Below are 11,268 nucleotides of genomic sequence, written 5' to 3'. Positions count from 1 at the left end.
TAACGAGCTGGAGAGGCCAATGGCTTGGCAATCTTTTCATATTTTACGAGTCAGTTGAAAAGAGCTTAAAGGAGACTCGTCTTTTGAGGAACGAGTGATAAAATGGGTAGCAACTGATTCCAGGTAAGGTTTGGAATTTTCCAATCACGGCAGTGTTACAAGGATGGCTAGTGAAATCACTGTTCGCAGTTGTTCCTCAAAATGGGTAAACAATCAAATGGAGGTGAATGATCGGCCAATGCAAAAGTGGAGGTGATGGTGCAAACACGACCAAGGCTTTAATGGCTGAAGTACTACATTCACGATGGTTATTTACCAGGGAATAGTTCATTTTTTAACGAGATTAAACGTGGGGGGAAACATTTGCTCATGGCTTATGTTTATTTTTTAACGAGCTTGAACTATGTGCTAAAACTGCTCGATGCGGGTTTATTTTTTAATGATCTTGAACCTTGCGGTAACACTGCTCGAGGCGGGTTTATTTTTTAACGAGCTTGAACCCTGCAGTAACACTGCTCGTGATAAGTTTTCATGCCCCCATCATAATAACGCAAATCGAGGTGCATGCCCCCCAAGCTTCATTGCATTCAACTCGGTGGTTGGAATGAAGGTTTACCTTTGAGATTTGGAAAGGGGATTTGTTTCATTTTTTAATGAGGTTGGCACAGTAAAAGAACCATCCTCAAGACTCCTTGTTTCATTTTTTAACGAGGTCAACACGAGATACGAACCATCCTCGAAATCCACCATATTTACAGTATTTGATAGAGAATCAAAAACTGAAGGATGATTAAGGTTGCTGGAATAATCTTGGTGGTAATATGGAAGACGGGAGCGATGGTGGTAATCTTCCCATGGTGCCTCTCCTATCATTGAATGAATGATTCCTTCATCTGTTGAATGTACATGCGACGAAGGATTTGAAGAGGTGCCATATTCCTTAGACCTATCTATCCAAACACTCGATGAGCGTTGATTTGGGTTTGCCCCCCAGGCCAAGAAAATTGATTGCTACAATATTTCTAAAATGGCGATGATCCATGCTGACAAAATGTTTAGATATAGAAGATTTCATATTCCACTGTGGCCACTTCCACCAGATTACTCGGAGGCGGTAGGGAAAAAGTACCCATTAAGGCAGGGTCTTTTAGGAGACCTACTCCGATATTTTGGAGCGAATGATTGCTTCCATGGATCATTGGAATGCTTCTCGTAACTTGTGAACTGTTGGGGAGAAATGTTTGTTGGTCGACGATTTTAATTCCTCCTTGGAAGGGAAATGCAATCTTCCTGAAGTAGGTCGACACAACTGCGGCCATGGCATATATCTAGGGCCTTCCCAGTAGGATGTTGTAATCGAGGTTTCCGTCGATTACTTCAACATCAATTTCTACTGTTTTACCCCCTAGTTCAACTTGAAAGTTACTTAAAATCCCGTATGGAGTGTATGATCATCCATCAAATTCTTTTAACATTGTTGATGATCGTGACAAGGGTGGTGAGCCTAAATTTTTCTAGCAACTCATCGACATAATACATGTGGATGCCCCCTCATCAATAATTGTTCGATGAACAGTTTTGTTGAGGGCTTTCACTTGAATAAGGAAAGCTAGTTGAGCTGGTAACTAAGGGTCATATCCTTTATGATCAAAGGCCACAAGATTGGAATCCATTGGGTCAATCCCACCTATTGCTGATAACAAATCTTGCTCTTGGGAGAGGCAATTTTGTAGTACCTCAAGTGTTGACATAGCGGACGGCGATTGGGCCAGGTCCTCTATTATATTATAATTCTGTGCTATTTTTGTACGAGGATTAAATGTCGATTTGTGTACTACTCCCTTTGGCGACTTTATCATTTGTTCAGGAATGATGGGTGGCACAACTTCGGTCAAAGTTTTTGTCGAACTACTAGGTTGTTCATTAGCCTTGTTATTCGACAGCTGTGGATTCCCGTAATCTTTATTCCTTGTCCAAGCATCATTTTGCTACTTTGATATAGACAACATAAGCACTTGGGATCGGGATGCATTTTGATTAGCAACCAGTTTGGTTCCTGGGTTTGGAGACGAATCAGTCAATACTGCTGAGGTTTTTGAATTCTTAAAGAGTTTCTTAACTTCAGCTTTATGTGGACAATCTCTCGTCCAATGATCCTCATCGCATATATGACACCCTGTAGGGGGTTTCCTTTGCCCAGAAGGGTTTGTAGAAGGTTTTTCAGGAGATGACTCATCCTGCTTCTTTTTTCTCCCTTTCTTTTTCTTCTTGCCCCATGGTTGCTTCAGTTGTTTGCCCTTGTCGGTCGACACGGCATTTACTTCCGAGGCAAGAACTTCTTCATTTGCATTTTGACTAGAAATATTACGAGCCTTTTTAGATGTAGCCTTTTTCGATTTCGTGTCTGTTGCGCCAATCACACCATCGCCTGCATGGGAGTCATTGTTTGATTTAGGAGTAGGTGGAACGGAAAATTCTAGTCTGGGAGCGTCAGGGATTTTATCGTAGAGCGTGCCAGACTGAGTATAAATCAAGTCTAAATATTGCGCACGAGCAATAACTTGCTCTTCAGTGACGACTCCTCTCTTTGCCACATCTTATGTAATGGAAGGTAATAATGACTTGATAAACCATTCGACTAATAGCTAATCGGGAACATACGTTTTTACCATTCTACGACGACATCGCCACTCATGTATATGATCAGATATGTGAGTGGCCGTCGTTTGTTTGAAGTTGGTAAGGAGTTCCATTCCCGTTTCGTACCTTATCGGTAATTGAAAATGGGTTAAAAAGGTTGTGGCTAGGGTACTGAAGTTGTCGAATGAAGCTCTAGGCAATTCGATATACCATTTTGCTGCTGGACCAGTTAACATCCTCTGGAAAAGGCGAAGCCTAATCAAACCATCGTTTAGGTTGTTTGATGAACACCACAGATGAAATGTCATCACATGATTCGACGGGTCTTCACCCTGATTTCCATTAAATTTAGGAATATCTGACAGAAGTTTGTGCCGAATCGCTGGCCACCAAGGGGCATAAGCAATTGGATCATTCGTCAACCGGTTTAGATCTAGTAATTCTAGAGTTGCTACAAAGGGCAACTATTGATTCAGGTTAGGCAAAGCATACCCAGGTGTTGTGGTCACCAACAACCCCCCTCTTCGTTTGATATTAGTAATAACATCAAGCAAAGGGGGACACTTAGCCAAAAATCCAAAAAATATTTTTGTTTAAGAAATTCTTTTTGTATCAGCTCCCTAAAAGCGCTGGTAAATGCTTTATGAGCTGATAGAATTGTTTAGTCAATTTAGTGTTATCTAAATTGCTAGTATTAATTGTCAACCCGGGGCTCGTAAGCTGATGAAGTGAAGGTGTACTATATGTACTTAAGCAACCTCTTAGAGCTTTTTTATCGTTGGGGGTGTTGTTGTGGTTAATTTATCTTCCTAAAATGAAGTGGTGATTTATAAACAGATGAGTGATAGTGTGTGATTAGTGATTGCTAACTACTTGCTTGAAAGGAAATGCTTGAAGGAAATAAATAACTTGAAAATAACTTAAAAGCAAATAACCACTTCCAATGGCACTAGACACCATTCATGCTGCTTCAAATAAAAGAAAAGAAAGTCACTTTTAAAACCAAAGATAATGATTATCTCTCCCTAACTCCCTACTTCAAACACATAGTGCTGTGTAAAGTACGATTAAGAAGTAGCTCAAGTTGAATTAGAAAAGTGATTAAAAATAAGAAAGATATACTCTAAAGACTAGTGATAACGTTTTGCTCTTTCTAACTCTCTACTTCTGCCATATGTACTATGCAAAGTATGATTAGAAAGTAGTGAAAAATTAGTCTAAAAAGCACTCAAAGCTAACTGCAAGTTAGTGGTATTCTAATCCTTAAAAGGTAACAATTTATGATAAAAGATCATTCATGTGTTAGCAGAACTTTGAGAAATAAGACTAAAAATCAGCTATAAGAACAAAGGCAGCAACTTGAACCTGTCAACTTCAAATACCATTAGTTTGTAAAGCAAATACACAAACATAAAAACAAATCCCGGGCTAAAAATCTGCAAGGAAACAATACTGATCAACTTGAAAGAAAAGAAATCAAATAAATCAAACTATACATGTTTAAAGAAATGCTGAATGAGAAAATAAAGAAATGCTGAACATAAAATACTTTACAGAGGCTAACATGAATAGGGGCCCTCTACTCATTCAGCCACAAGAAGACTTAAGGAACTGAAAGCTTCAAAACAGCACTATTTCTATTGCTCCATTTGCAGAAATATACAAAACAGAGTGCTAGAACAGCACTATAAAAACAGAGTTTGCAAAATCTCTTAAAATTATCACAAGTTCAAAAGTACAGCCACTAAAAAGTAAAATAAGCGTACGCAGACGCAGGTATATATAAGCATCTGAAGGATGGTCTACACGTACAACTAATAACTGAAAAACAACTAACTGTAATGCGTATTTAAGGTTCATTGACACATCATAAGGTTGCGTGGATGAGCTGGAGGTTCTGTCATCATGGGCAATGAATCCCATGCTGGATCATGTCCCCTACCACCTGCAAAACGCGGACAAGTCACCGTTTGAGCTGACGTGACCTAACAGCTTACAATCACCATTGAGTTGCCTTTATTTGACCATAACTTGACCAGTTTTGACCAGCGGTACGGACGACGTGGATGGTTGAACAAATGGCACGGGAACCTCGAGCACGTTGATACCTAAGTGCCCATGTGGCTCATTTAGCAAACTGACACGTGGAACCTTGAGTTTAACAAAAAGGCTGCAGGATCATCAGATGGCTGCGGGATCGCTGAATGGCTGCGGGATTGCCAGATAGCTGCGGAATTCCTGCAAGTAAGTCAAAATATAAACAAAACAGTCATCCATTAGCAAAACTTACTTGATCATGCTTATTGACACCTAATGTAATGATCTGGGTGGTTTTACAGTGAAAATGAGGCAAAAGTGAAGAAAAGATGAGGAAAAACTGAGGGAAATGGTAGACAAGTAGGTGTAGAGTAGAGGCTCTACATACCCCCACTACGAGGGTATTGCATTTCCTCATGCAATAAAAACACAGCTCAATCCACCTGCTGGGATGCCTCTGCTAAGACATCCAATCTCCTCTTCTTCCTCTGTGTGGAGACATTAACTTTTGGTCTCTTGAACATGCATCTGAATTTCAAATTGATTAAGGCTCTGTTTAGCCTTCTACATTTCTTCTTGAGTCTGCTGTTTTTCTTCTGCCACATGCCCATGTGAAGCATGGTGTTATCTTGGATTGCTTTGGCAATATCAGCTTGCTGCTTCATTTCTTCATTTTTCTGCTTAATGTGGCGATTTAGCACCTCAAGTTCATAGATCTCTTGTTTGAGTATGTCTATTTGCTGCTCATGAGGTATGATATTACTTGGGCCAGCAGTATTCTGCTCCAATGTTTCAAAATAGTTGTACACCTCTTGCTGAACTGGGTCAACAATTGGTGACTTCCTTGGACTGTGTTCATGCTCAATTTCAGTTTCAAACTCCGGCTGAAATGGACTGTCCTCCCTTGGAGGAGTAGCTGCATCACGTTGTGGACTATCCTCAAGGTCTGATTTTATAGCACCCTTCTCAGGTGTGCTTAGATCAATGAAAAGTGTCCTTGTGGCTCTCCCTTTATTCTGCAATCTGCTGCTCCTTCTTACATTGGTAACACTCTGTGTTTCTTTTTGTGCCTTTTTCCTTGGTTCCTGCACTTTCACTTCCTTAGAAAGGGCAGTTTTTGCATGGAGTTTGGCCAGCCTTTGTGCTAAGGGTTGACTATCTTCCTCATTAGAAGTCTCTGGAGTTTGATAAATTTCTTGAACTATGGATTTTCCCTTGTCTTGCTTTTGTTTCTTCCTATTTTCTTTTATCTTCTGGGCAGCTTCTTGGGCAAGTTCTGAGAGGGTTTGTGTGATAATCCCTTGAGCTATTGGATCACTGTCCATAGTAGGTTCAGGCTCCATCTCATGTTCAGACTGATGTATTTCAGTTTCCTCTTCATTCTGTCCTTAGACAGTTTCCTCTAAGATATCAGTTTCAGGGGTATCCTCTTTTCTTTTCCTTCTACTTTTTCTGGGTACAGAGGTTTCTCCAGGTTCTTCAAAATGATTTCTCACAAGAAATTTTTCCCATGTGTCTCATTTTGCTTTTAATTGTTCCTCCACTAACATCTTAACAAGACTATGATGACAGAGATGTGCTTCAATGTTTCGTGGATTCCTTTGGGCCATGGAACACATTTTTCTAAGGCTTTGGAATAGAAAGTAGGGAAGATTTATATCATGTTCTCCTTGAAATTGCAGCATAATTTTACCATGATAAACATATAATACCCCAAATCTCCCTTCACAAGTGAAAAACTTTTGCACTAACAACAGTAAAATTTTCCATTCTTCCTTAACATGAGTGATAGGAATTCCTTTTGTGAAGATACTTGTATCCATACCTGGGTTTTTAAAAATCTGCTTCCATTGTTGATCTTGAACTGACCGGTTCTTAAACCACCTTTCACCAGTTTGTGGGAGAGATGTAGCTTGTGCTATGCTGCCCTCTGAGACTGCAAACGTTAAATCACCCACCTCCACTTGACTATCTTTATCTCTGAATGACCTTGCAAAGGCCTTAGTAACCTCCTTGTGGTAGCCTTTAAATTTCTTGATGCACTGTAGCCAGTTGGATTTCTGCAATGCCTCCTTAACTTGAGGGTATGCTTCCAGGAATTTTGAACCTTCTGGTTCAGCCCTTAAAAGTTTCCCCATTGAATCCACGGCTCTTGTTCTAAAACACGACTTCAATGGTGGCTTTACACAGTAATTTCTCAGCTCTGTTCCAGAAATTTGTGGAGAGGAGGTTGTATGGCTTCAACAATAGCCTCAGACACGGTGAATTTACAGCTTGAACACAGTGAAATGGTGGATTACAACTTTAACACAGTGGAATGGTGGCTTAACAGTCGTAATACAACCGTAACATACGTTCACTGGTTATATGTATTCACTGTTTCTCAGAATTAGCAGAGAGGAAAAAAAAACAGAGTATGGTTTATGGAGACAGCGTAGTGAGTGGAACGAAATGAAGGAAATGAGAGAATGGAACAGCGTGAAATGAAGTGTTATGAGCGTAGGAGGGTTTTTGAAATAATGAATGGAAATGGCTAAATCCTTAGATTTCGGCGGTAGGTTTACACATGGCTGCGGAATGAGGACTTAGAGAGTCGTAGTACATTAGGCTACGTCATTAGAGTACGAAAGCCTTAATGACAGAGGCAGCCGTAAGTGATTTTCAAAATCATGATAATCAAAGACTAATAGCCTTGGGAGATACGTATGGTATATGGTCGCATGGTAGGGAAAATGGGTAATCATTACAATTAGTGGCAAAAAGACATAACCCAGCAAACTTTGCGTAACGAAAATAACTGTAAGTTTAAGATTAAAACATACCTTAGATCCGTGGTTGGTTTGCCTTTCAATGATTTGCCATTAACCCTTTGTTAACTCATTGCTATTACATGACTCTTTCCTCCTTGTTATTGGTGATTTTTGAACTGTAAAAATTTCTCAAGCAGACTGTGTTTCTTTGTGCAGGTGCAGAGGGGCTGCGGAAAGGCTAAACGGCTGCAGAATTGCCAAATAGCTGCGGGAACTGCAATAGTGTCCTCCAGCTGCACAAAATAACCTTAGTTGTCTGAAAAAAACTTTTATTAATGAAATAAAATGGAATGAATGGATGAATGGGTGGAAAGCAGTGAGGTGAAGTGAGAATGGTTGGATGGAATGAGATGGTGAAATGGAATGGATGAAATGGCGAAATGAGATGAAAGAGAGAGAGAGATTTTTTTTTTTTTTTTTGGAAAACATGAGGTGTCAGGTGACCCTGATTTTCACCTCAGGTTTTCTGCATGAGACTGCCAATCAAAGATTGGTTTTCAGGCTCATACATTTATTATTTTTTTTTTTTTTTTTTTTTTTTTTTTTTTATTATTGAACTGAAATTGAAAGAAACAGAGATTAGGCTAATGGAGGAGAAGAATTCTTCTCCACCAGCCTTATTTCAGAATCGCCTTGGAACAACTTAACAAACTCCTCTTTTGAGAGTGGTTTGTGGTAAACTTTCAACCGGTGGCCATTCACAATAAAGGGAGTTTGAAGTTCATCAATAGTCTTCACTCTAACTGCTCCATTATTAAAGACTTCATCAATCTCATATGGCCCAAGCCAATGAGTTTGAAATTTTCCCTTGAAGTCCTTAAATTTGGAATCAAACAAGAGTGCCCAATCACCCTTTTGAAACTTCTTTTCTTTGATATGTCGATCATGCCATTTGATTCTTTGGTGCTGAACTAGATCGGTCCTTAGAATTGCATCTTGTCTCATTTCATCTAGTTCATTTAACTGGTCCATTCTGTGCTTCTGGGCTTCTGATAAGCTCATCCCCAACTGAACTGCTGTCTTGAAGGTCTTGATTTGGAACTCAATGGGGAACAGGACTTCCTTCCCATAAACAAGTTCACAGGGAGAATGTCCTGTGGTGTTCCTCCATGTAGTTCTATAGGTCCATAAGGCTTCAGGAAGCCTTTCTGCCCAATCTCTTCTATGAAGATGAACAGTCTTTGTGATGATGCTTTCAAGAACTTTATTTGTAGATTCTACTTGACCATTCGCTTGCGGATGGTATGGAGTAGATGTTCTATGCTTGATCTTATACTCCTCCATCAGCTTCTCCATCATCCTTGATGTAAATTGGCTCCCCTGATCTGTTACAATTTCTCTTGGGACACCAAAAAGAGTGAAAATATCCTCAAAAAAAAATTGAACAACTGAATTTTCAGTAGCAGAAGTCAATGCTTTAGCTTCTACCCACTTAGTAACATAATCAGTACAAACCAATATATATCTCTTTTGCTTGGATGGCGGATTAATTGGTCCAACAAAATCTAGAGCCCATTTCTCGAAGGGTTCGATGCATACCTGTGGCTGTAGTGGCATTTCATTTGAAAGAGTTGGTCTTCCAACTCTCTGACAACTGTCACACCTTCTAACATATTGCTTTGCATCCTTAAAGAGAGAAGGCCAATAATATCCTAAAGAAAGGATTTTATAGGCTGTCCTCTTATCAGCAAAGTGTCCGCCACAAGGTTCGTCATGACATGCCTTAAGGATGTCAGGCATTTCATCCTCCCGTACACATCTTCTGATCATAAAATCTGGCCCTGTCTTGAACAATTCATTAGAAATCCAAGAATAATGTGAACTCTCCTGAATGATTTTCCTTTTCTCATTAGGAAATAAATGTAAAGGTAACTTTCCAGTAACTAAATAATTAGCAATATCAGCATACCAAGGAGTTTTGGTAGTTACTGCAAACAAATACTCATCTGGAAATTTATCCTCTACAGGAGAATCCTCATTAGTGTTTTGAATTCTAGACAAGAAATCAGCTACTGTGTTCTGTTTACCTGGTCGATCTAACACAGTTATGTTGAATTCTTGTAAAAGCAAAAGCCATCTTGTAACTCTACCATTAGTGACTGGTTTGTTCATGAGGTATCTAATGGCAGAGTGATCAGTATGGACAAAGGTTTCATAGCCGGTTATATAATGTCTAAACTTGTTTATAGCATGAACAACGGCTAGAAATTCCCTTTCAGTAACAGTGTAATTTAACTCAGTAGGAGTCAAATTCTTACTTGTGTAATAAATGGCATAAGGGATCAAATCCTTTTGTCCCAAAACAGCTCCTAAAGCTGTATCTGAAGCATCAGTAGAAATGTGGAAAGGGAGTTTCCAATTTGGACCCCTTAGAATGGGTGCTTCAGATATTCTAGTCTTTAAAGCTTCAAAGGCAGATTGACATTCAGGATCCCACTTAAATTCACAATCTTTAGTAAGTAGTTTGAAAAGAGGGGATGCTATCTTAGTGAAGTTTTCAATAAATCTTCTGTAATAACCAGTAAACCCAAGAAAACTTCTAACATCTCTTTGGCAATTTGGAACAGGTAACTTAGAGATGACTTCGACTTTAGATCTATCAACTTTGATTCCATCTCCTGAAATATGATGTCCTAAAACAATCCCTTCAGTAAACATCATAAAACACTTTTCATGACTTAAAGAAAGATTTGTTTCCTTACATCTTACCAGTACTTTTTCCAAATTTGCCAAAGCTTCTTCAAATGTATTACCATAAACTGTGAAATCGTCCATGTATACCTCTACACAATCATGAATCAGATCTGAGAAGATTCCTAGTACAGCCCTTTGAAATGTAGCGGGTGCATTGCATAATCCAAAAGGGAGTACTCGGTAGGCAAAAGTTCCCCAAGGACAAGTAAAGGTGGTTTTGTCTTGATCTTCAGGTGCTACCTGAATTTGGTTGTAACCACTTAAACCATCCAAGAATGAGAAATACTTTTTACCTGCTAAAGTGTCTAGTACCTGATCAATAAAAGGTAGAGGGAAATGATCCTTTAAGGTTGCCTTGTTCAATTCTCGATAATCAATGCAAACTCTCCATTTACCATTCTTTTTGGGCACTATAACCAAGGGAGAAACCCATTGGCTATCTGAAATGGGGTAAATGAAGTTTACCTTGAGCAATTTCTGAAGTTCTTCTTTCACAATTTCCCTAAGATTTGGATTCATCCGTCTTTGTGGCTGCCTAATAAGTCTGCTGTTTTCTTCAATATAAATGTGATGAATACAAGTCTTAGGGTCAATTCCTTTCATGTCAGTGTATTCCCATGCAAAGGCAGTGGAATGTTTTTGCAACAGTTTAGTTAATTCTTCTTGTTGTGGTCTTTCCAAGTTCTTGTTAATGTTCAATGTTTTTCCTGAAAAGATTTCAACTGTAGAACTACCAAACTCTTCCATTGAGAAGAGAGACATCTGTCTAGAGGAGAGATATTCAATGTCTGCATCTAACTGAAACTGTGTAGAGTCATATTCTAAAGGTGTTTCAAAAGTTTCTAATGTATTTAGAATTTGACTGTCCTCACTAATCTCAGAGATGGTTAGAACAGGTTGAAGAGTATCCTCATCATCGACCCACTCATCTTCTCCTATTTCTGTTATTGCCTTTGCGGGAGGATACAAGTTGAATTTCTTGGTAGAATTACCATCTGATATATACATGTCTCCAGACCTACAACTTATGAAAGCATCAGCTGTGGCCAGCCAAGGTCTTCCTAAAATAAGAGGATGTCCTCCTAGA

The sequence above is a fragment of the Pinus tabuliformis genome, chromosome 2_1 (assembly GCF_031772625.1).
Source record: "Pinus tabuliformis cultivar Carrire ecotype Pingquan chromosome 2_1, CPIR1, whole genome shotgun sequence".
NCBI classification, from domain to species: Eukaryota; Viridiplantae; Streptophyta; class Pinopsida; order Pinales; family Pinaceae; genus Pinus; species Pinus tabuliformis.
This window is presented reverse-complemented; position numbering follows the sequence as displayed.